Source organism: Lutra lutra, chromosome 3 (genome assembly GCF_902655055.1).
Source record: "Lutra lutra chromosome 3, mLutLut1.2, whole genome shotgun sequence".
NCBI lineage: Eukaryota > Metazoa > Chordata > Mammalia > Carnivora > Mustelidae > Lutra > Lutra lutra.
Window position 1 is genome coordinate 127407672 of NC_062280.1, and position 23722 is coordinate 127431393.

Below are 23722 nucleotides of genomic sequence, written 5' to 3' on the forward strand. Positions count from 1 at the left end.
CCAGGGCGGTCGGAAGAAGGGGTGAGTAAGAAGAGGGGGCGGGGCGGAGATGGAGTGGGGGGAACTGGAGCAGGGCGAGGGCGCAGAGCCAGCTCGGTGGCTGGAGGACCGGGACCCGACTGCGAGCACCGCTGCTGGAAAATCTGGGCGTGCCCAGCAAGTTCTCTAGTTTTTCTAAAGCCCCGCAGCCGGCCGGCCGGATGGGGGAGTACCGCGGGGCTCTGGTGCAACTGCAGAAAAAGCCTCCCCCCGCAGCAGTCCGCCGGCCCCGCCCAGCCCGGTGCAGCCCCGGCGGTAGCCGCCGCTGCCGGGGCGGTGACTGCAGGCGCGGGGCGGGCGGGGGCGCTTCCCTGTGGCCCGCGGCCGCGCGGCTCCGGGAACTCGACTCCGTCACACTTCCGGGAGAGGGGAGGCTTTTCTGCTCAGAAATCCACCAGACTCCTCTGATGGCTTTGCTTTTATAGTGGAAAACTACAATTAACAATTAAAAAAAAAAATAGCCATGAAAATAAGTGAAATTAGAACCTGCCGACTTCACTTCCTGGAGGCTTTTTGTTGGGTCTTGAAACTAGGAATCTTTGCGGGTCATCCTTGTAAGTCCTTTTTTTCATCCGTTCACACTGATGCTCGTGCGTCTATGCTGCGTTTAACATCCTTAGGCTGGTGACGTTGTGACATTGTACGAACTTGATTTAATGCCGATTTTCTGCCTGGGTCGGTGAACATCGCCTCACTTGATAACCTAAACTGAATGCATACACGTTGCAAGCAGAAAGGCACCGAGAGAGGGGTATCTTTTTGCTATAAATTGGATAAGAAAATGTCCGCTAAGGCAATGCCCGCATAAAAGGGTGGAATATTAAGACCGTGGATATGTTAGAAACGACAAAAACTCATTGGCTTGTTCATAGTCGTTCATAAATTAACATTATAAAATCATTAAATAATAATAGGGACGAGAACTCAGTTGCTGTAAAGTTGCTGTTTTAGAAAGTATATCCTATGTAGTAAATCACTCATTATTAGGTCTGTATGGGGAAGAGAATTTCTGCTCTGAAACAGAGCAGTATCAATGCTTGGGTACTGGAGAAGTTGGGCTTAGGAAATCAACAAATGCATTTGCCATAAAGCAAATGCAGTATGGGGTGCTTACTAAAACTGAAGGCTCTTCTCCCAGAGTTTACTTCATTGTCCTTTAAAATGAGCTGGAAAACCAGGGGATCACGAATTTAAAATTGGCCAATGCCAACTGACGATCACCCCCAAACCGGAATGATAAGGTTATCATCCCTAGGATGGTAGGTTAATAGGTCCAATTACAAAACTTGGACCTTCGGGCCACATCTGATATGCCCATATAAAATCCGAAGATGATGCAATGCACATTTTATCACATTAAACCAGCAGTAGTGATAGCCAGGATATAGCTTCTCGAAACGTTTCTGATCTAAACCATTGCACACTATAACAATATCCCAGTTACTCTATGTAGCTTAACTCCCTGGGATTTGTATATTCTAGACCAGAGATTTTGTTTTCCAGACCTGTTTGTTTGACCTTTGAGTTTTGGAAGTTTTTTAAATGTTTCAATTAGTAATCTGTATTTAAAAATCAGGAGAGGGGTGCCTGGGTGGCTCAGTGGGTTAAGCCTCTGCCTTCCGCTCAGGTCGTGATCTCAGGGTCCCAGGATCGAGCCCCACATGGGCTCTCTGCTCAGCAGGGAGCCTGCTTCCTCCTCTCTGTCTCTGTCTGCCTCTCTGCATACTTGTGATCTCTATCTGTCAAATAAATTAAAAAAAAAAAAAATCAGGAGAGTTCACATGCAAAGCTGGACATTTGGCTTTTCTTTGAAATATGAGACCTGGTCCCTGGGGAGGGGTCTGCTGGCTGAAGCCAAACATGTAAGAAGGGACCATCGCCCCTGCTCTCTACCCTTCCTCACCCCTGCCTTGCCTCTTCAGGTACTTATCTGCCCTGTGCACCTGAGTTCGTTCTGGTTCTTCCACAGACAAACCACTTTACCCAGTGCTCACCTTTTTCTTGGGATTATTATAGTCATAGATAATTTAGTCATGCCTAAAGCTTGTTTAAGTTAAAACCTCAAATCTTGATGTCCAGAAATTCATCTTGACAGATTCATCCGATCAGTAACTGATTCTATGTACATTTCTTGAAGACAAATCCCATACAGTGTCCCCGTTTCCTCGAGCCTGAATTTCCAAAAGATGCAGCAAGACATCAGGCAGCATGTGATCTCAGGAATTAAATCTGGTCTGGATTCCCGCAGGTACTTTTGCAATGTTAGGCAAGTTATTTATTGTCCTTGAGCTGCTTTCTTTAAAAATAGATGTAGTAACACTACTGCTTTGGGTTTTTGAATATTGAATTATACTATGTGACAGCATCTTGAATAGTACCTGGTTGACAGTAACCACCTAAAATGCTAGTTTTTCTTGCCCTTGGGATTTCAGTTACTAATGTGGGTACTTGAGAGAGAATTCTTATTAGATCTTTTTACTTGTCTACAAAATCCTACTTTAGTGGAATCCAGATTTTGACATGCGGGAGACTTACCTGGATCTTTGGTTAAAATGTTAGTTTCTGGGTCCCCTACCCAGGATTGTGATTCAGGAAGTCTTCCCCCCCACACACAAGATGTTATTTATTTATGTATTTATTCATTTATTTTAAAGATTGTATTTATTTATTTGATAGAGAGATCACAAGTAGGCAGAGAGGCAGGCAGAAAGAGGGAGAAGCAGGCTCCCTGCTGAGCAGAGAGCCCAAGAGCCCAATGCTGGCCTGGATCCCATAACCCTGAGATCATGACCTGAACCGAAGGCACAGGCTTAACCCACTCAGCCATCCAAGCACCCTAAAGATTTTATTTATTTATTTGACAGAGAGACACACACAGACGCAGGGAACACAAGCAGGGGGAGTGTGAGAGGGAGAAGGAGGCTTCCCGCCAAGCAGGGAGCTCAGTGCGGGGCTTGATCCCAGGACTCTGGGATCATGACCTGAGCCCAAGGCAGAGGCTTAATGACTGAGCCACCCAGGTGCTCCTGATTCGGGAAGTCTTAAATGGAGCCCTGGGGTTTCACATTTTGATATTTAATTTTAGGACTGGAGTTCTCAGACTTCACTCAGACCATCTGAGATCCGCACTGGCTACGGTCATTCCAGTGAAGGAGGTGGAGGAAACAAGGAGGGAACCCTGGGTCGATTCCCTGGCTGGGCCTGGCCAACATGCTGACCCTACAGCTAGATCACATACCCTCCCTGTGTCCATATTTCCTGCTCAGTCAATGCACATTGTCTGAGCACCTGCTAGAACACTGAGCTAGCACGAGGTATGTGACAGTGGATACGGTCGATGACTTGGTTTCTGTGCAGGGGACAGAGCTCAGGGAACTGAGCACCAAGCCCAGGCCTGGAACAGGTTTCAGCCTTTCGTACCAATGCCATTCTTTCCAAAGACACTCCTTGATGCCATCACCGGCCTGTCCTCCTCCCACGCGGCGCTGTGCATTTTCATGTCCTATCAAGGTTCTGTGTGTCAGTTACCACACGCGGACACTTCACATCGCACTGCTTAGGTACTCACTAGATATTTGTGGAATTTAGTTTCCTTTGACAAAGCTATCTTTGGCAACTGAGTTGATGTTCATTCAGTCATCAAATATTTGAGTCAGGAACTGTTCCAGAAGCTCGGGGTACGATTGTGAACAAAATTTAAAAATCCCTGCATACGTGGAGCTTTTCTTCTGGGGGTGGTGGTGGGGAAGAGAGGCCATATAAACAACCTGTTTGGACATCTTGTGTATTTGATGGCTGTCTGTAGCCTGAAATTTGCTGCAATCTTGTTTGTTCTGACTCTCACCTTAGCTCCCTGCCAGATGGACTTCTTGCCCAACCCCGGTCTGTCTACACAAGCCTTGCTCTGTGGCGTTGCTCTCTATGGCTGGAGAGCTCTCAGATACCCTGTTGTATTTTGAATCAAAGTGTCTGCATCTCCTCTAGGTTTTAACCAAGATTGACCATTCAATTCCAAGACAGGCTAATTTTTTTTAAAAAAATGCAGCCTGTATATTCTCTTCTCAGGGAATATTAAGGACAGACTTGACAGAAGCTAAGTGACTCCCCAGTCTCTCATTTGTTTTGCTCTGTTGCAATATTGCTTTCCTTTTAAGCTTCTTACACCAAATATAAAAATAACTCTACTTAGCATGCATATTCCATAACTTAGTTGGAGTAGTAATTTCAATAATTTATCAGTGAAAGATAACCTTACCTTTAAATATGTGCTTTGCGGGGGACATATGTTTTGCTGCATTCTTCCTGAGCTCTTCTCTGGGTCTAATACTGGCTTTAGAGGAATATAAGTCCAATTTTATCATAAAAATGAGAGGGGAATTTCAGTTTTCCAAATACTCTATGAAGCACATTACATCTGAAAATTCAGGTAAAGAAGTTTAAATTTAATTTCTTCTCTAAAGAGGCAACTTTTTGTGAAAATGCCCTCAAATATCTTATTCCTATCTGTTTGTGTGGATAGATGTGTATATTTTACCTCTGTCTGTTCTCATCTTTGGCTCTCCATTGCCTGTCTTTTGTCGTTTTTCAAGTCTCTATGACTTCCTGTTGAGAACTATGAACTGGGTTAATGGAAATTCTTTGAGGAACAAATGAAGACATGGAGGATTTCACTTTTGGCTGTGAAGTACAAGATAAGCGATTTAATTTGGACATAGCATTAGTCTTCAGTCATGCAACTGGTGAATACGCAGGTGGTGTTAAAACGCGATGAACCAAGGATGGTCACTCTAAAAGGCAGACAAGTGGCTGTGCTGAGCACCCAAATTGCTATGTTAGAACTTAATTTGAGAGTCTGTGTATATGCACCACTGAAAGTAGCCATTACTAGATGGAACTACCCATCAGAGCAGTTGGAGTTTTAAAAACCTCAAGCTCATGGCGCCTGGGTGGTTCCGACTGTTAAGCGGCGGCCTTCAGCTCAGGTCATAATTCCAGGGTCCTAGGATCGAGCCCCACATCAGGAGCTCTACTCACAGGGAGCCTCCTTCTCCCTCTCCTCCCTGCTTATGCTCTCTCTCTCAAATAAATAAATACAATCTTAAAAAAAAATAAAAAGAAGTAAAACCCTTAAGATCTGGCTACTCTGATACAACGAGAATTCAGACGTCATGATACTGACATGCCGTCCACCAAAACCCAGGGTGTACTTAGAGAACCTGAAAGAAAAGAAATTACGTCCTCCGGGACGCCTGGGTGGCTCAGTTGGTTGGACGACTGCCTTCGGCTCAGGTCATGATCCCGGAGTCCCGGGATCGAGTCCCGCATCGGGCTCCCAGCTCCCAGCTCCATGGGGAGTCTGCTTCTCCCTCTGACCTTCTCCTCGCTCATGCTCTCTCTCACTGTCTCTCTCTCAAATAAATAAATAAAATCTTTAAAAAAAAAAAAAAAGAAATTACGTCCTCCATTCCTTTCTGTTCCTATCCCTCCACTCCAAGGTGAAGGTTGAGAGGGGATGTGGGGTAAGGGTGAAAAATCTGAACTTGGATCCACGCCAGCCACAATAATTGTGAGAAATCCACTTTTGTTTTAACTGGATGTTTCCCTGCCCTGAACTGACATTTAGTGATCGAGACACCTGGAATGCACACCGTAACTTGGTGTCTACTTTAGGCCAAGGATGGCGGCAACTGAAGATGAGGCGCAAAGGGCCCCAAGGGCACTAGAAAAGGGAATGGAACAAATGCAATCTTCACAGACAAAAAAAAAAAAAAAAAAGTAGCGTCTCCAGCTCCAGAGGACATGGAGGCAAGGCTAGGCTGCTCTGAAATGCTGTATTTTTCTTTTTTCTTTTTTTTTTTTTTAATCATGCCTAGGCTTTCATTCTCCTTAATGACATTTTCATGCTCCCCTCCTCCCCTGTACCTCTCCAATAAGATCTTTAACAGGCACGCTGGGACTCCTGCCCTTCCCTTTAGTAATTGGCGATAAGATTTCTCCTGTAGTCCGGCTACATACAGATTTGTTCCCTCTCCTGCTTTTATGATACTATTTTAAAAATTGAGCTGTTAAAGGTTGTGTTTAAACACATTTTCTGAACAAGAACTTTAATTAAGGCATCAAAAGGCTTATGCTCATGCTTTTTAATAACTGAAACCAGTATCTATAATTTTTCTTATCTAAAATCTATGGAAATTGTTATCAGCCTAGCTTCTTTTACTTTCAACTTGTAAAGAAACTTTTCCTTCAAGCTCCTTTTTTTTTTCTTTTTTTTACATCCAGTAGAACCAGCTCCTGTGATTATCATCAGCTAAAGGAAACCCACACGTCTTGGTGAGCAACATTAAATTGCCAACGTTGCCAAGGACTCCAGAGATTTCTTCTCTGGTCATTGTCATAGCCAATTTCTTCTCGAAAGGCATGTTTTCATCTCATTGCCAGATTCGGTGTCTAGGAGTTTTCTGGTTACGTTACTAAACTTTTGACTATCTTAGATTTTAGTTTGCTCAGTAAGTGGTTGAAGAAAGCCACAGATGACTACATGTACTAATACATATGAAATAGATAACATATGCCAACCAGGAAAGGTGAGACACACCTTCTGTTAGTCTGGGAGAATGTATGTGAGTTGCTTTGTTTTTGTTTTGGAGGGTGAGGGCCACTGGTGTGGGGAGATTCCCAACTACCCAAGAGAACCCAGTTGGGAAGCTCACAGCAGTCCCAGAGAGGAGTTCTACAGTGGGCTGGAGAGGGAGCTAGGAAATTGGGATAATTGGGATTATTTGGCATGCAAAGAGCAAAGTGGAGACAGGAGAATTGTGCCCCACTTGAAGTGCAAATTCAAAGAAAACAGGAATTTTCAACCACAGCTGAACATAAAAGGGGAAACTTTAAATTTAGAACCAATAATTGCCGTGACTTGACTTATTGACAAAAACTGGCCTAAAGGTGGTATCCCAAACTACAGGAATGTGGAAGGAGGGTGTTAAATTGCCTTCTCTGGGGCCCCTGGGTGGCTCAGTCGGTTAGGCATCTGCCTTCTGCTCCACTGATGGCCTCAGGGTCCTGGGATCAAGTCCGGCATCAGGCTATCTGTTTGGTGGCGAGTCTGCTTCTGCCTCTCCCTCTGTGAACTCTCTCGCTGTCCTGGAAAAAAAAAAAAAAAATCTTTAAAAATAAATAAATAAATAGCTTTTTTGTTCTGTTAATTCTCTAACATTTTGTCCATAGTACAAGCATCTAGGAAAATGCCAAAAAAAGTGACTACCAGATACTTGGAAAGTCAGCTTTTGCCCAGTCGTAAGAAAAATCGTAAAATGTCAAGTGGGCTCAGATGTGGGTCTTACCTCTCGGGGTGTTTGGCTCACAGGGGCACTGTTGGGATGGGGATGGGGTTGGTCATGAGCGTGCAGACCTACTCCCTAAAATCAACTTGTAAAGCTGGTGACATCTTTCAAATACTTTTCTAGCTTAATCATAAGATTTATCATAAATTGTAGATAAATCATAGATTTATAATGAGAGAAACTTTCTACAAACTTTTTTGAATGTATTTTTAGTTTCACTTTGATGACTTGGGGTAGTGAGTAAAAATGAAGTGATTTCCACACCCCCCCTCCAAACTAGATGGTGACCATTTAGAAGCACAGCCTGAGAGGCTTCCAGAATGAGTAAATATCTCCTGCTGTTTAAATGGCCAGTCAGGCTGATTCCGAGAGTGCCCAGGCAGTCAGGTATTCTGAGTCACTGTGTGATTCCGGACATGTCCGCTGACCTCTCTCCAGGCTTTGGTGAAGTTAATATTTTTCCTCCCACCAACTCACACTGGTGCCTTTCGGGACGGAAAAAATGAATGTGGCAAAGTCCAGGGCAGATTTTTTAAATGCCACAGGAAAAATCAGGTAAAAAAAAAACCACTTCTTTTTGGTGAAATGCAGCTGCCATGTGAAAGACACAGGGCATACAGGCTTCTTGGCTTGGGGACAAAAATATCCATCTTTCTATAACTCCAAACCAGAGGTAGAAAAACACGGTGGAAGGTTTTAAGAGAGGAAGCGGAGTGTTCTTTTTAGGCCTATGAGGCAAGTCCTATTCTTTTCTCACGTCTCTGGGAAAGAAAATGTGGTCAACATAAAGCTGTTTTATTGCCGATGCTTATGTAAAGAGACCTCAGTGTTCAAAATCTCAAAAACATGTTCTTCAGATGCCAGTTTCACCTCTCTGAAAATGAGCAGAACTGAGCTTTCCCTAAAGGAGGGTTAGTGGTGTAATTATAGGGATTGGGAGGGTGCCCAGGCTATGTCTTTCGTCCGTTCTCAACTGTTGCTCCTTCCTTAAAACATACATATTCATGCCCTGGCGTGGTCTCTTGCCAGCGCTGACACACACATAGTCTGTGCTGGAATGCCTTTCCCGACAAGCGGGCCGCATGCACAAAATAGTTTCACAACACATGGTTGTCTGAATGGCCATCTTTCAAGCAGCATACACTGTGAAGTGTCTTCCTCCCCTTCATGGAGAAATTTACTCAGAAATCGGGCTGGCTGGGACTCTAATGACAGAGAGGCAAAAGCTTCATTAAAGAGAAATTGTTTAATTCTTTTTTAAAAAAGATTTGTTAATTTTAAGAAAGCTAGAGAGCGTGCACACAGGGGGAGGGGCAGAAGGAGAGAGAGTCCCAAGGTGACTCTGTGCCAAGCACGGAGCCCAATGTGGGGCTCAGTCCCACGGCACAGAAATCAAGACCCAGGCCAAAACTAAGAGTTGACGTCTTAACCCGCTGAGCCACCCAGATGCCCCAAAGAGGAACTGTTAAAAATGTCAGTAAGGAAACAAGTGTTCATTTCTTCTCCCTGGGAATACCATACTACAAACATACCCACTAAGGTGAGAAACTTGGATGTGGCCTTTGCCATAGTTCGGCCTGAAAAAAGGTGAGGTGCTACCAGCAGCTGGCCAACTGGTCTCCATTGTGAACAGAAGACAGATGCCAGCCTTTTTGAATAGCAGGGCATTCTGAAGGGAGTAGAGGGGTGCTGGGGTCGATTCCCAGGTAATCCACTGAAGTTCAAGGATGCCCCTTTAGGCATGGAAATATGCTTTGGAGTGTCTTCCAGAAGCAGATGGAAAAGTCTTAAAAGAGTGGTTTTCTGTTTGTCTGGTTGTTGGTTTTTTGGTCCCACCAAAGTAGCCCCCAGCCCATCAGGCTTGGGAAGCACAAATTCAAAAAGCACCAATGCCTGCCCCCACATGAAACTACTCTTCTATTGCCATGGAAAATTTGGAGAACAAGAGATTTAATTTGCTTCTTCTTTCATTAATTTGTCCAACAAACTTTACTGAGCACCTACAATGTGCCAAGCACTGTGCATAGTGTTGGAGATATGACCATGAAGGAGACCCAAATCCTGCCTTAGGAACCTCTGGCCCTTACTCCATTGTGGATTCTGCAAGTGTGATTTTAAGGTAATTTTCCCAACAGGACCATGCATTCTGAACATTGGAATCAGGGGAAAGTGATCTCTTCAGGTCATCAATAATTCTAAGAACATTGTGTCTAGGGGTGCCTTGGTGGCTCAGTCAGTTAAGCATCTGACTCTTGATCTCAGCTCAGGTGTTGATTTCAGGATCGTGAGTTCAGGCCCCCCAATGGGCTCTGTGCTGGGTATGGAGCCTACTTAATAAAATAAAATAAAATTAAATTAAATATTTTAAAATGCTGTGTCTAGATCTAAGAAAGAGATTCCTGCAACCTATTTCAAAGATATCACATAAAAATATACTTGGAAAACAAAAGTAAAACAGTGGACATTTTAATTCCAAAGTGAGGTGATGTTACTGTGTACTGGTATATCCTGGATATCGACAACAGCAGATCAGAAAAGGTGAGGTTAAAGGGATACTTGTTGGGGCCCCTTCGGTTCAACGATCTTACATCATAATCTGTGTTCTCCTTATCTGAGAGGCTTATAAGGTCATCACCTACAAGAGGCCAAGGAGGCAAATACAGCTGTAATGGCTTCACACGGACTCAATGTAATCAGGCAGACTTGTTTTTGTTGTTGTTTTTCAAGGGAAGAAATGCCTTACAGAGATGAGAGCCAGCAGAGCCTGGATAGGGAGGCAAGAGTCCACTGTTGGAATGACCCCTCTGAAACTGACCATGTGCTCTGGCCAGTCACCCTACCTCTTTTGGCCCCAGATTCTTCACGTGTAAGAGGAAGGCATTGTGCTGGATGATATCTGATGGCCCTTCTTTTTTTTTTTTTTCCTTTTTTCTTTTTTTAATTTAAATTCTAGTTAGTTGACACAGAGTTCAGTGTTGGTTTTATTAGTGGAGTTCAGTGGTTCATCATTTACATAGAACACCCAAGTGCCCTCCTGAATTCCCATCTCCCATCAAGCCCATCGCCCATCCACATCCCTCCATCGCCCCTCAGTCTGTGCTCTACCATTGTGAGTCGTTCATGATTTTTTTCTAAAGGCCTTTCTGATCCTAATGTTTTATTATTCTGTGATAAAGGTGGCACTGGGCAGCATGTTCTGTGATTTTTAATTCATTAATTAGGTATTTCCTCAATGGCCAGAGTTGCTTCAATGCTCTGACTAGAATAATCGTGACTAGGCTTCTGGGTTAATAATTCACTCAAATAAATAAGCCATTTCACACCTCCTCTTGTGTTCTCCTTTCCAACTCTCAACACGAAAACAAACAGCAAACGGCAAAGAATTAATTCACAAGCAAAGATTATTTTTGGCAATTAGAAAAGCTAGGCACTTCTCTGTTTATACATACCCATTATATACATAAATCCATATGTACATTTATAAATATGTAGAGACGTGCTACCATTTTTTATTAATTGTGAATATCCCAAAAAATAAAGTTAAAATAGCTAACATTATATTTATTGAGCACATATTATGTCCCAAGCACTGTTAAAGGTTTTATTTACATTATCAGCAACTTCTTTCAATTAATTCCTTCTATTTCCATCTTAACACCCACAATTGGGTTCTCAAAATATGGAAGTTTATAAAGTTTATTGCGAACATCTTGTCTGGTAGGCATAACTGTTAGAGTGTGGGAAATAATATTTCAAAAAAGCACCCTCAGTGTTTCTGATCTTTGGCTAAAGACCTCTTTAGACATGCAGGCATTTGACTCCGTTCATATCTAGGGGTAGGGGTTTTGTCTCCAAAAAACTCACCTCTTTTGGAGTGGGGGCGGAAATCTTGGAGTTTATGGAGGGTGGGAGACATGGCCATCTCTACTGGGATCAGAAAAAAAAGTGTCCATAAGGCTCCATTAAAATTTTCCTGGCACTGTAGGTTATATTTGATAAACCACTATGATATTTGAATCACATGTTCTGGAAACAGTTATAGAATAACTTTTCGCATACCTGAGACAATTTAGGTGTGCTTCTTCCAGTCTGGGCCCTGCCAAAATGCACACGAGTACCGAAATGTCATAGGATTCCTAATTTCCACATGTTTTGCTCATGCAGCGCTCCCAGTTATGAAACATTAAGTAGCAGAAGGGACGTGGTTCATGTTATGATGATTAAAATTCTACATGTTTCCCCGAAATGTACAAATATAAAATATGCTGGGTTCTACTCATATGCTTGCATATGGAAAACAAATAAAAACTGTTTACTTTGGCTATAACAAATGTCCTTTTCTTGCCTGGTGGCTTTGGATATTCCTCAGCCAAACCAAACATGCAGTTTCTCAGGATACCAGGATCTGTATTTAATGTAATAATGAGTTTCTCGTTCCCAGCTTCCCTTCTCGCTCCCTTTTTTTTTAATGACTCCATTGTTAAATAAGAAATGGATAATGTCAGCCTTCCCCATAGCACCCATAGTATTTGTTGCTGTTTCATAAGTAATTTAGGAAAGCGACTGAAGCATAAAGAAGCTAAATTATTTATTACTGTATTCTCCTCTACTGGATATCACTGTAATCTTCAATATTAATGCCTTCCTTACAAGTGTAAGGTTGGAAAATTGAAGTTAGGGGGTTAAATTGATAAACTAAACAATTACGAAGTGCTTTCAGGTGCATAGTTGATTCTGCTTTTATCATTAAATCCAAATAGTGCTTCACTTAATGCATGCGTTATCTAAATATTTGTCTAATACACAGTTACGTATTCTTTGTGTGTGTTTATGTATTCTTAATCGTTGTAATACCATCTTTAAATGACTCTCTTTTAGGGTCAGAAGCAGCTCGATTCAGCTGTCCTGAGTCAAGGGCGAGCTTACCGGTCACCAATTCAGCGACTAGTGTGGCCAGGATGGAGCAACGCCTGAGTAATGGAAACCCTTCGTCAGAACCCACCCTTGCCAGAGCTGGTGATTCAGGCAGTTTACGGGTTAACTCTAAAGCCATGATTTGGAGAACCTAGTGTTCGTGGAGAAGCGTCCCATGTGCATGTTGTTTGCAAGTTTGTGTATGGGGCAGCCAGGGGAAGTCAGAGGAGACAATGGTTCTAATGTGTTTCTCTTGGGTCAAACACAAAAGAGTGTACATACACAGGGGCCATTAAGGAAATAAATGGCCAAAAAAAAAAAAAAAAAAAGCAAGCATAGGGAACCCCTTTGCCAGACTCAGCTGTCATCTCTGTAAGGGTGCTCACTTTAGCAGCATTTATGTTACAATTGGAATGATACAGGGAAGATTGCATGGCCCCTGCACAAAGATGATATGAAAATTCGCAATGCATTCTGTATTTATTAGAGCTTACTTAAAAAAAAAAAAAAAAAAATCTGCACAGGAAGCCCTGATCTCTCACCTGCTTGCCCAGAGAACAGTTGTATTCAAAAGGCATGAAAATACCGCAGGTTCTCAAGCTAAAACTTGAAGTCATCTTCATAAATGAGCATCCCCTCTTCCCCATTTTTCTGGAATTGGTCACACTACCATCATCCTCCTGATTCCTGGGGAATGTTTTGGGACCCTGTCCCTTCTGCCCATTTCCACTGCCACACTGTGCCCCCGTCTCCTGGCTCCAGCTACGCGGACACCAGTGGGACACCCTGCCTACAGGGGTATTTTGATCACTGTCCGTGGTCTCCTGCTTGAGAACACACAGTGGCTTCTTTGCTTTAACAGTTATATCCTCCTCAGGACCCTGAACTGTCTCCAAAGGCTGAGCACCTGCCTCTTTGCCTGCTGAGCTAGCCCATGTAGCAGCCTCTCAGTATGGCTTACCCTGAGCCCAAGCCTTCCCAGTTGCTCTCTGCCCCCCAAATTTACATCTCCTCCCTATCCTGCCCACTTCCTAAAGTCATGCCCGCTATTCCTTTTGCATTTGAGGATATGTTGGTTCTACACTTCTCCTCTTTGGGGCATATCTGTGTTTAGGGCATGCGGTATTGAACAATCTCATATATTTTCCCAGCCCACATTAAAAAGAAAAGGCTATGTTGACCCAAATGAGTGTATCTGAAGTTTACATGGTATGAGTGCAATAGGAATGCCTTTTTAAATGGTGTTTGGAAATAGAAGCTGAAAAGGCAACAGAGAAGTGAACATGACAAGGAAGGGACTATAAATTTGTGATGGGAGGGACGCCTGGGATGTATGCCTTCAGCTTGGGTCAGGAATCCGGGGTCCTGGGATCGAATCCCTTATCTTGTTCAGTGGGCAGCCTGCTTCTTCCTTTGCCTCTCCCTGCCCCTTATGATCTCCCTCTGATAAATAAATAAATAAAATCTTTTAAAAAATAAAAAATAAATTTGTGATGGGAGATACCATACTGCTCCTTCCCATAGCCACACGCTTCTAGGGGAGGATCAGAAAAGTCAGATTTGATCACTGGCAAATAGGCATGGCTAACTGCCCGATATATGGGTCCAAAGACAGCTTCCAAAAGCCCGCGGGCTCTACCCCAATTAAAGTAACTTCCAGAAATAATTCTTCTTCAGAAATGCATTATCTCCGCAAAGGATTCTTTACAAAAAATCTACATCAGGATTGGACAAAATATCCACTGGACAAATCCTGCCCACCTCTGGTTTCAGTAACTAAAGTGTTCTTGGAAAGCCCTGCCTGTCTGTGTTTGTACTGTCCGAGGCTGCTCCCTGTTACAACGGAGGAATTGAGTGGTTGTGACAAAGATCCTGTGACCCACAAAATTAAAAAAAGGCCCTACAGGAGGAACATTTGCTAACCTTTCACCCACATGATCTAAGGATATAGTAATTTGTCTAGAAGTGCCATTAACTTGGCAATATATTATGGTCAGATATATTATTTTCGGAAATAAGGGAGAGAACCCTGGTGTTCCCAGGGCCAAGGGGCAGGGGCCGACTGGTTTAGTCTGAGGAGTGGTTATAAGGATTAAAGGAGATTATGTGCAAAAAGATCCCAGCACATAATAGGCACTTACTATATACTAAATACTCATTCCATCCTACCCTTTTAACCACTATGAATTTTCTTTTATTTACTCTTTAGCCAAAATTCCTTTTTTCATAAAACTATCAGAAAGGAAATTTATTTATTTATATTATTAAAGATTTTATTTATTTATTTGACACACACAGAGAGAGAGAGAGAGAGAGAGAGAGAGAGCACAAGCAGGCAGAGCTGCAGAGGCAGAGGGAGAAGCAGCCCCACCCCCAGCTGGGAGCCTGATGCGGGGCCTGGGGCTCCATCCCAGCACCCCTGGATCATGACCTGAACCAAAGGCAGACACTTAACCAACTGAGCCACCCTGGGCCCCCCAAGAAAGGAAATTTTAAAAGACTTTTCTTATGTCCTTCATTTTCTAGTGATGTCATTTCCGAGAACTTTATCAATAAATGCTCTAACAAGCAAATACCTTGCTCTGCAGTGCGGGAAGGAGCCCATACACAAAAAAATTGCCTGACTTTTAACTTGATTGTTTTCTCTTTTAAATATAAATACTTGGAGACAAGTGATTTTTTTTTTTAATTTTTTTTAAGATTTTATTTATTTATTTGACAGAGAGAGATCACAAGTAGACAGAGAGGCAGGCAGAGAGAGAGAGGAGGAAGTAGGCTCCCCGCTGAGCAGAGAGCCCGACTCGGGACTGGATTCCAGGACCCTGAGATCATGACCTGAGCCGAAGGCAGCGGCTTAACCCACTGAGCCACCCAGGCGCCCCGAGACAAGTGATTTTTGAATTTGGTTTTGTCCAGCTGTGGGTACATCCGAAGGAGGTTTGGTCTGCCCAGCTATTTTGAGAGAGCATGATCCCCAGGTTCACGGCCAGACGCAAAACTTCTGGGGTACGAGATTCAGGGGCTTTTTTGAATCTAGCATTTGGTGCCTGTAACGGAAAATGTTGACAGGATGTTGACAGAGGCTGCGAGTGCTGCCCCACTCATGATTCATCTGATGGATCATTATGACCAAAGCACTAAGTGGACCAACACACTCATTAATTTTTTAAAGAGGTTAATAATACACAGACAGCAGTGTACAAATCCAATAGCAACCTACATGTCTTCAAAGGCCCCCAGGACGAGATCAAAGGGATGAGACAACATTAATCTCGTTCCAACTATCAGCGTTTTGATTTAACATCCAGTTGGTTAGCAAATGTGCAGGATGGAATTAAATAATGTGTACTTCTGTAGGGATTTATATTCTAAATTACACTTAAAACCCTAGCTCATTCCCAACAAATCCAATTTTCTTTAGGCTATGGCTACAGGAGTTTGAAAAATCAAATTTTTATTAAATGAGTTGGTCAGATCAATGCAGAACTATCAGAATTTTTATTTAATATCTAGTATTTTAGCAAATGTATAGAATGGAATTAAATAATGTGAACTTCTATGATGATGTATCATCTAAAAGTTTCCAAATACCCTCTCAATCATAGCTGGTTCCCAGAAAATTCAATTTACTTGAGGCTATGGCCATATAATTATAATGAATCAAACTTTTTACTGAATTAATTCATCAAATCTGTCAAAACTTATGAATTCGGTGAAAAAATAAGTCGGATTGATGGGCTGATTTGAATGGCTAGTGCAGCAAAATGAGTCACATTATTAGCTCAGATGACATGCTGCTTTAATTTGATTTAGACTATGCACATCTCTTTGTCTTTTTGAGTAGAACCAACCAAAAAGCACTGATTCCCAAACTTGACTGTATGTTAAAGAGTCACTTGGGGGAGTTTCTAAAACTTCCAAAGCCCAGGCCACACCAATTAAGTCAGAATCTTGAGGGTGAGCAGCACGTATCCATACCTTTGTAAGCAACCCAAGTGATGGGGAAGACCTGATATCAAGTTCAAATAATTATTAATGAAGTCACCACACTATGTTTGACCTCAGGGTGAAGCCCAAACTGGAGAAGGAAAAGAATGGGACCAGGTAGGAATATAATAGTGGTTTTTTATAAGCTAATAATTTGTTATATCATTTGTTATATTATTTTTAAAATATTATTTATTACTATTATTATATCACTTATTATTCTTATTATATCATTTATTATATCATCGTTATTATATATTTGTTTTTGTTATTATTATTATTAAATAGCTAACTATTCACTGAGTTCTAACTAAGTGCCAAGCACCGTGCCGGGGTATTACATGGATTCTTTTTTTTTTTTTTTTTGTCAGAGAGAGAGATTGTGTGAGAGTGAGCCCAAGCAGGGGGGAGCAGCAGGCAGAGGGAGAAGGAGCCTGATGGGGGGACTCAATCCCAGAACCCTGGGATCATGACCTGAGCCAAAGGCAGATGCTCAACCGACTGAGCCACCCAGATGCCCCTACATGTATCCTTTTACCAAATTTTCACACGTGCTGGTGAAGCCTCATGAAATTGATACAATTATTATGCCCATTTTACAAATGGGGAAATTGAGGCACAGGAGGTCAAATATTTGCCAGGAATACCCAACTGGCACATGGCCATATGCGGGCCAGCACTGTGCAGCATGTGACTCAGCTTGAATTGTTTTTTTAAAACCAGTCCCTTAAAACTCTTTTTCTTTAAGGTCTTTGGATGTCACTGTCTTAACTCTTTGGGGCATGGGGTCATTTCAGTTTTCTTCGCTTCTGGATGCTGAGGCCTCTCCAAACAGCGCACCAAAGCAGTTTCTGACGGCCCTGGAAGAGAGGTAGGCCTGGCTTTATGGACATACCAGGCAGAAGAGTTCCTGTTCACGTTCCACGTTGCGATTTCCCGCTTTCTCAGGGGCATCTCGGGCAGACTTCATGCACTCTTAAGGCAGCCTGCGGAAACCTGAAACAAAACTCCCACCTGGAGGAAACAGATGTATTTGCTAAAGTGTGTTTAAAATTTGATTGAGAAAGAGTCCGAATGTAATGGGACTTCCCATTCATGGCCAATCTAGTTATTTCATAGAAACTTCCATGGCTTCCGCTCAATCAGCATGGGCTTTTTAAAAAAGTTGTTTGGGGTTTGGTTTGGTTTGGTTTTTGAGGTAGGTGCCCTAAGGAACGTGTATTAAGTACCAGCAACTAAATGCTTAACGTTTAGATGATAAACATCAGTGTTTTTTGTTGCATAATGAAAAACAAAACAAAAGGAAGAAAGAAAGATGAAAATACAACACAGCGTCACGGTCATTCGCATCAGTTTCCTGTGACAATTACGGGGCTGTACACTCATTTCTGAATTATGTCTTATTTCTCCTTTTCACATTAAAGCGGAGAGAGGAGCTAAAACTGCCCTGAGAAGCTCCCCCAGGACCAAGGCCGACTGTCAAAGCAGAATCTGGGCCAATCTCTCAGTCCTGGTGCTTTTTCTTCAGTCCACTGACCTCAGGAGAGCAGGATTTCTCCTTCAGAGGTAGCCTGCACCCCACTATGCCACTGCCCAAACCAGACTGGGCGGACAGCACACACCCTGGGCTCCTGCCACCCTGCCAAGGCACCTGAGCCTCAAAAGGGACTGGCACTCCCTCCAGCACCAGGCAGGGTCTCAGAGGAAGTGGTCCATGTCCTCACCGAAGGTAGGTCCCACACTGGTCAGGCAGGGTCCAGCTCAGTGCTCCTGTTTTGGGGCAGAGCTACACACCTGTGCAGATGTGCCCCAGCCTTGGAGAAAGTCAAGCCCCTGGGTAGGTACCCATGATGCTCCGCTTCCCAGGGTCCCCTCTCCCACTTTCCTGTGGGGCAGGCCGACTGGGGCTGTGCATGACTGGGCCCATCTCTGCTCTGACTGTGTGTGGCAGACCAAGGGGGTCTATTTTCATTTCCTTTTGCACTTCCTTCTTTAAAGACGAATTTCCCATGATGCCTTATAAATCATACTTAGAATTTTGAGTTTAGGAATATGGCGAGGGGAGAACGTGAGTCTTGAAACTTGCGGAAAACTCAGGTGGAAAATATTTTAAGGTGATAATGTAAACAGACTGGACGAATCCTGAGGAGAAGACCATGCACCAAGAACACAGAGGGTTGGATTTGATCCCCTGGTCCCTGTGAATCAGCTCTCCTCAGACCTGTCCCCCTCCACCTTGTACAAAAGCTGTCATCATTGGTGCTGTGCCACCTCTGAGTCTGTGTTGAAGATAAACAGAGATCGTTTCAGGGCACATGTTCCTTTTCTCCTTTGCCTGCCTTCCATCATCACGCATGCACAAATTGGAAAATAAAAGCCATAATCTACACTAGTGGGTTGGCCTGAATCCTGGCGGGTTCTGCTAGGCTGCCCACAAGGGCAAGAGGAGGCCCTTGGCCGGCCCGGCGGGCTTCCTGGCAGCTACCTCCAATGGCCACTATGCGTGCTATTTGTAGCTCTCCACATCCTGAGAGCTGGATACCGAGCCCTCTCCTCTGAGGGAGTAAGACGCACAAGCAGACCTTGGGCAGGGGGGCTGGGAAAACTGGGAGGACGAGTAGGGCCCCCCTGGGCCAGGGAAAGGCCTGGCGAAGTTGGGAATCAGGGACTTGCGGGGTCCTGACGGGCTGCCCCTGGGGGCCACTGAGCACCTCTAGACAACTGAAGAACTGCTAACAGAAGTTTGGAAAATAAATGAATTGACCTTCTGCTACCATATCCAGAGAGACCCTTCTAGACTCCTAGGTAGCCAGCTCTCTCATTCACCCTCTGACACTGTTTTACTGTCTTCATGACCCTTAGCAGCATCTGAAATTATCTTTTCTTATCTATTAGAGTTTGTTTGTTGGTTGTCTGTCTTCTCTTGGAAACTCTAAGCTCGCAGACACGTGGTGAGGGAGGCCCTGGGTCTGTCTCCTGCCAAACCCAGTGCCTGGCTTGTTTGTAAATGAATGAATGGGGCCAGGAGGAGCCCGCTGCCTACTAACACAAAGGAGTTGGATTTCTCCACTTCCCCCCAAGGGGAGGTGTTCTCGGAAACCTCTGGAGAGAAACTGGATTTATTGGGGGGTTAAAAAAAAAAAAAGTTGGTTCTTCATGGACTTACATATTTTCCAATATGTAAAGTTGAGTGGGATCTGACTAAATAGTAGTGGTCTTTCCCGTGTCTTTATGTGAGGGGTGCCACTTGTCACTCTTTCATGTAATCTCGTGTCATTTTAAAAAGGTTACATTCTAGGGTGACTAGAAAGTGACACTAATATAATCTTGAAACTTATTTTTTAAGAGTCCTTAAACAGATACTTGACTGATGTAGTTAGACAAGTGGAACCAGGAGGGAGAGGACTGTGCCCCTCATGACCCCTGGCAACCCACAGGCAGTAGAAAATTGCATATATACTTTTTGGGGAGGGCAATCATTGAGAGGAAGACTTTCACCTAAAACTTGATTAAAATAAAATTGAGAACGACTCAGTTCAATTCAATTCAACAAATTTGACTTAGTGACAGATCCAACATTTTCTGTTGTATTTAATAAGAATTCAGCCCATGAAGGAAGATTTAATGACATTAACGAAATTACCTTTATTCATTAATGGAACCGAAGGAGTCTTAACACTGAAAGCAAATGTTCTCTAAACTTAAATATTTTACACTCAAGAAGAAAATCAGCTGAGAAGAGAAGGCTTGTCAAAAATGACAGTTATATGGAATGATGATATCCACAGTCTGGAGACACTGAAAAATTATATGTAGTGGACGTATTAGTGTCCGTTCTTCCCAAGATCTCAGAGTTCACCACCTATTCCTTTATAATTACAATGACTTGTCCCCATTTTTTGCTATCCTCCTCCCAAATCCTTCCAGGCAACTGAATGGTAGGTTATATCAACCTGTTTCTAGAAGTGACTTGTGTCTGTTCAGTATTAGCACCAAAATATTTGAGTTTGTAGTTTGCCACGGAGTAGAAAATAGCGTTTCTTCACGTAGATGCTCTTATTTATGACCTACACAGGTAAGCCAGCCCTCTGCAAGACAGTAACCGTCCCAGCCCTCCTGAAAATGACCGCCTTTTTGAAAATATTACCACACCTCTGAACAAGGTCACAATCAACTAAGTATTGGAATTGCATTTTTTACTCCCTCCTTGGTTTTTTCATAAAAACTAGGAAATAGAAATCTTGTGCCCAAGGACTTTGGCCTGAAGGTAATGTGCCTAGAGATAGGGACTCCAACACCACTGCCTACAGATTTTTGGAGTCCAGAAGTCGGGGCGGGGCAAGGGGAGGATGGCTACCATGGCTGTTGACGCCCTTGGAGAATTCCGTGGGATGTGCACAGGCCCTAGAGGTGCCTGAGGTTCTCACCAGCTCCCTCAGTGCCCACGGACACCTGCTGCTCTGGAGATTTGTGTCAGGGGAGGAAGGATCTGGAGGGATCAGCGGAACCATACTGAGTGGAAAGGAGAGACCAGAGTCAACCTCCTCACAGAATTTACAGATCAGGAGACATTCTTTCATACCTCAGACTTCCTCTCAAGGAAAAGGCGTTTGATTGTTTGCCCTGTTTCTATCATGTTTAGAAATCATGCTAGGCCTGTTCGAGTTAGCAAGAGGACACCTCCATAGAGTAAAATCACACACACCCTGATGGTGCCACATCATGCACTTAAAGCGGCCATATTTTGTTGAATAGAGTTTTTAAATCTCTTTATGAAAAATGGAAAGACTTCTTCGTATTTGAACTAAGATTGCAACCATAATTTTGGTCGGCTTTATTATGAAGCTATTTTGCTAGTTTCTCTCTTAAAAGTTCTCTTCAGGCTTTCTCCTCTTAACTCTCTGGAGTGATGCTAGATGGGTTTTATTTGACATTTTTGGCTAAAATTGGGTCCTGGAAAAGAATCTAGGTAATGACAGTTGTCTGACAATTTCTGTTACTTACCTGCCTGCTTTCCTCCCTGGAATTAAAGACACCAGAAACTATGGAGACCCACATTCCTGAGCCCTCAGGAGGAAGAATAACAGTTTTAGGACTTTCTTTGTATTTCTGAAAACTAGTAGAAGTTACTCTGGGAAGTCTACTGTGGTGAAATCACAACGTACTGAACCTAACAGCAGGTTGCCTACCTCTAGCAAACCTGATTCCAGATTTTCTTTTCCTGGAGCTCCAAAGGGGCTGTTCCATCTTAAAGGAAGAGCTTTGGTGGGACGCTCAGTAAGTCTCATCCATCAAGGAAATGCTAACAGTTGTCCTAAAGGTGAGAAAAAATTAGATTTGGCCTAACAATGAAGACATAGCAAAAAATAATAGTAAGGAAACTGTATCTCTCTCTCTCTCTCTTCCTGGTTAGTTGATCTTAACTGCAATTCTTTAAAAACCCTCAGGACCTTACTGTTTAATTTAAAAAAAAAACAACTTCAAGTATTATATTTACAATGGAGGTACTGTACAATAACATATCTCTAATTTTTAAAAATAAAATTAATTTATTTCTAATGGTCCATTATAATTACCTGTAGAAGAAGCTCAGTGCATAAAAATTCATGACATAAAGTTTTAGAATGTTGATCTCTAAAATTTAGGTTCTTTTTTTTTAAAAAAGATTTTATTTATTTATTTGACAGACAGAGATCATAGGTAGGCAGAGAGAGAGGAAGGGAAGCAGGATCCCCGCTGAGCAGAGAGCTCGACATGGGGCTTGATCCCAGGACCCTGCAATCATGACCTGAGCTGAAGGCAGAGGCTTTAACCCACTGAGCCACCCAGGTGCCCCTAGGTTCTTTTTTTTTTTTTTTTTAATAATTCTTTTAATATGTTATGTTAGTCACCATATAGTACATCATTAGATTTTGATGTAGTGTTCCATGATTCATTGTTTGCCTGTAACACCCAGTGCTTCATGCAAAACGTGCCCTCCTTAATACCCTTAAAAGAAACATGAAAATTATATTATTTTTCAGGTTTGAGCTATATAGTGTAAAGTCCAATACTCCTCAGTGTATGAAATGGATTCCGATGGGATTGACTAGAAGATGCACTTTTAAAAATTAATCCAATTTTGTGTTGATCTGTTGGCCACTATTCAGTAAGACATGGACTTCCCAGAAAAACTGTTGATCTATGCGTTGGTCTTAAATCATATGGGAAAATACAGTTTGCCTTATTTAATGAAAAGAATTCTGATACAAATGATTAATATGTTTTGGAAATTATGTCGATTATGTTTAAGAACAGTGATACAATGAAATATAAAGCAAGAAAGCGCTAGTGCTTTTGTGAAATTTTTAGTTTTTTCACATATTCCAACGGATCCACATATTCTCTTTTTACAGTCCTGCAATTACTTGAATATAAAAGCTCTTCCTGTTAATCTTCAACCTGAAAAGTAGTAAAATAACAGAAGTGTAAGGGGGAATGGACATTTCAACCCAATGCCTCGCCAGGGTTTCGAGGCTTTTCATCTGCTGGCTTTTGAAGGTTTACCCCTTTCACAATTTTCCCCATGGCTGTAGGCTTGAACTTTTATAAAACCTTAGAAACCATACTCTGTATCCCTTATATGTAAAAACTGCCTGAATAGCCTTTTTAAAAAGTTATTACATTTGGGTGAAAACTTTCCTAAGGGAGCTTGGTAAAGTCCCCCAAATTGGACTCATGCTTTGATTCAGTAATTTCACTTTGAGGAATAGGTTTAGGACCCATAGACACTAAGGTATAGGCATAAAGGAAGGATAGACATCTTAGCCTTATTCAGGCCAGTAAACAATCGGAAATGACACAAGAGCCTAAGAATATGGGATGAACTGTATCATTTAGGGTATTTTGCATTCATTTGGTGGGATACCATGCAGTCATTAAAATAATGCCGTACAGAATAAGAATATATGATGACATAAACTTTTGTTTAATAAGACTGTTACGCACAAAAAGTAGTTTATAAATAGAATACTTGCAAACATAGCACCATTTCTGTAAAACAGAAAAATAACTGTAACAACCAAAAGATGACCAAATATAACAATGGGCAAGGGACTTGAGTTAGACGGTTTTCCAAAGAAGGTATACAAATGGCTAACAAGCAATGAAGAGATGCTCAACATCATTAATAATTAGGGAAATTGGAATCAAAGCCTCTATGATATCACTTCACACCCACTAGGATGGTTATTGTTATTAAGGGAGGAAGGAAAGAAGGAAGGAATGAAGGAAGAGGGAGGGAGGAATGGAAGGGGGGAAGGAAGGGAGGGAGGGAGGAAGAGGAAGATGGGTGAGAGGGAGGGAGGAATGGAAGGGGGGAAGGAAGGGAGGGAGGGAGGAAGAGGAAGATGGGTGAGAGGGAGGGAGGGAAGGAAGGGAGGAAGGAAGAATAAGACCAA

At 42.7% G+C, this 23722-nt stretch overlaps 1 long non-coding RNA gene and 1 other non-coding gene across 2 annotated transcripts; both read left to right on the forward strand.

Annotated features, from left to right (window-relative positions):
- Positions 1–417: 417 nt before the first annotated feature.
- LOC125096454 (uncharacterized) lies at positions 418–12890 on the forward strand. The gene is made up of 2 exons (XR_007126192.1): positions 418–593; positions 12261–12890. It is a non-coding gene; the product is annotated as an uncharacterized LOC125096454 (long non-coding RNA).
- LOC125096594 (U6 spliceosomal RNA) lies at positions 12675–12780 on the forward strand. Its single transcript, XR_007126273.1, has one exon. It is a non-coding gene; the product is annotated as a U6 spliceosomal RNA (small nuclear RNA).
- Positions 12891–23722: the final 10832 nt, after the last annotated feature.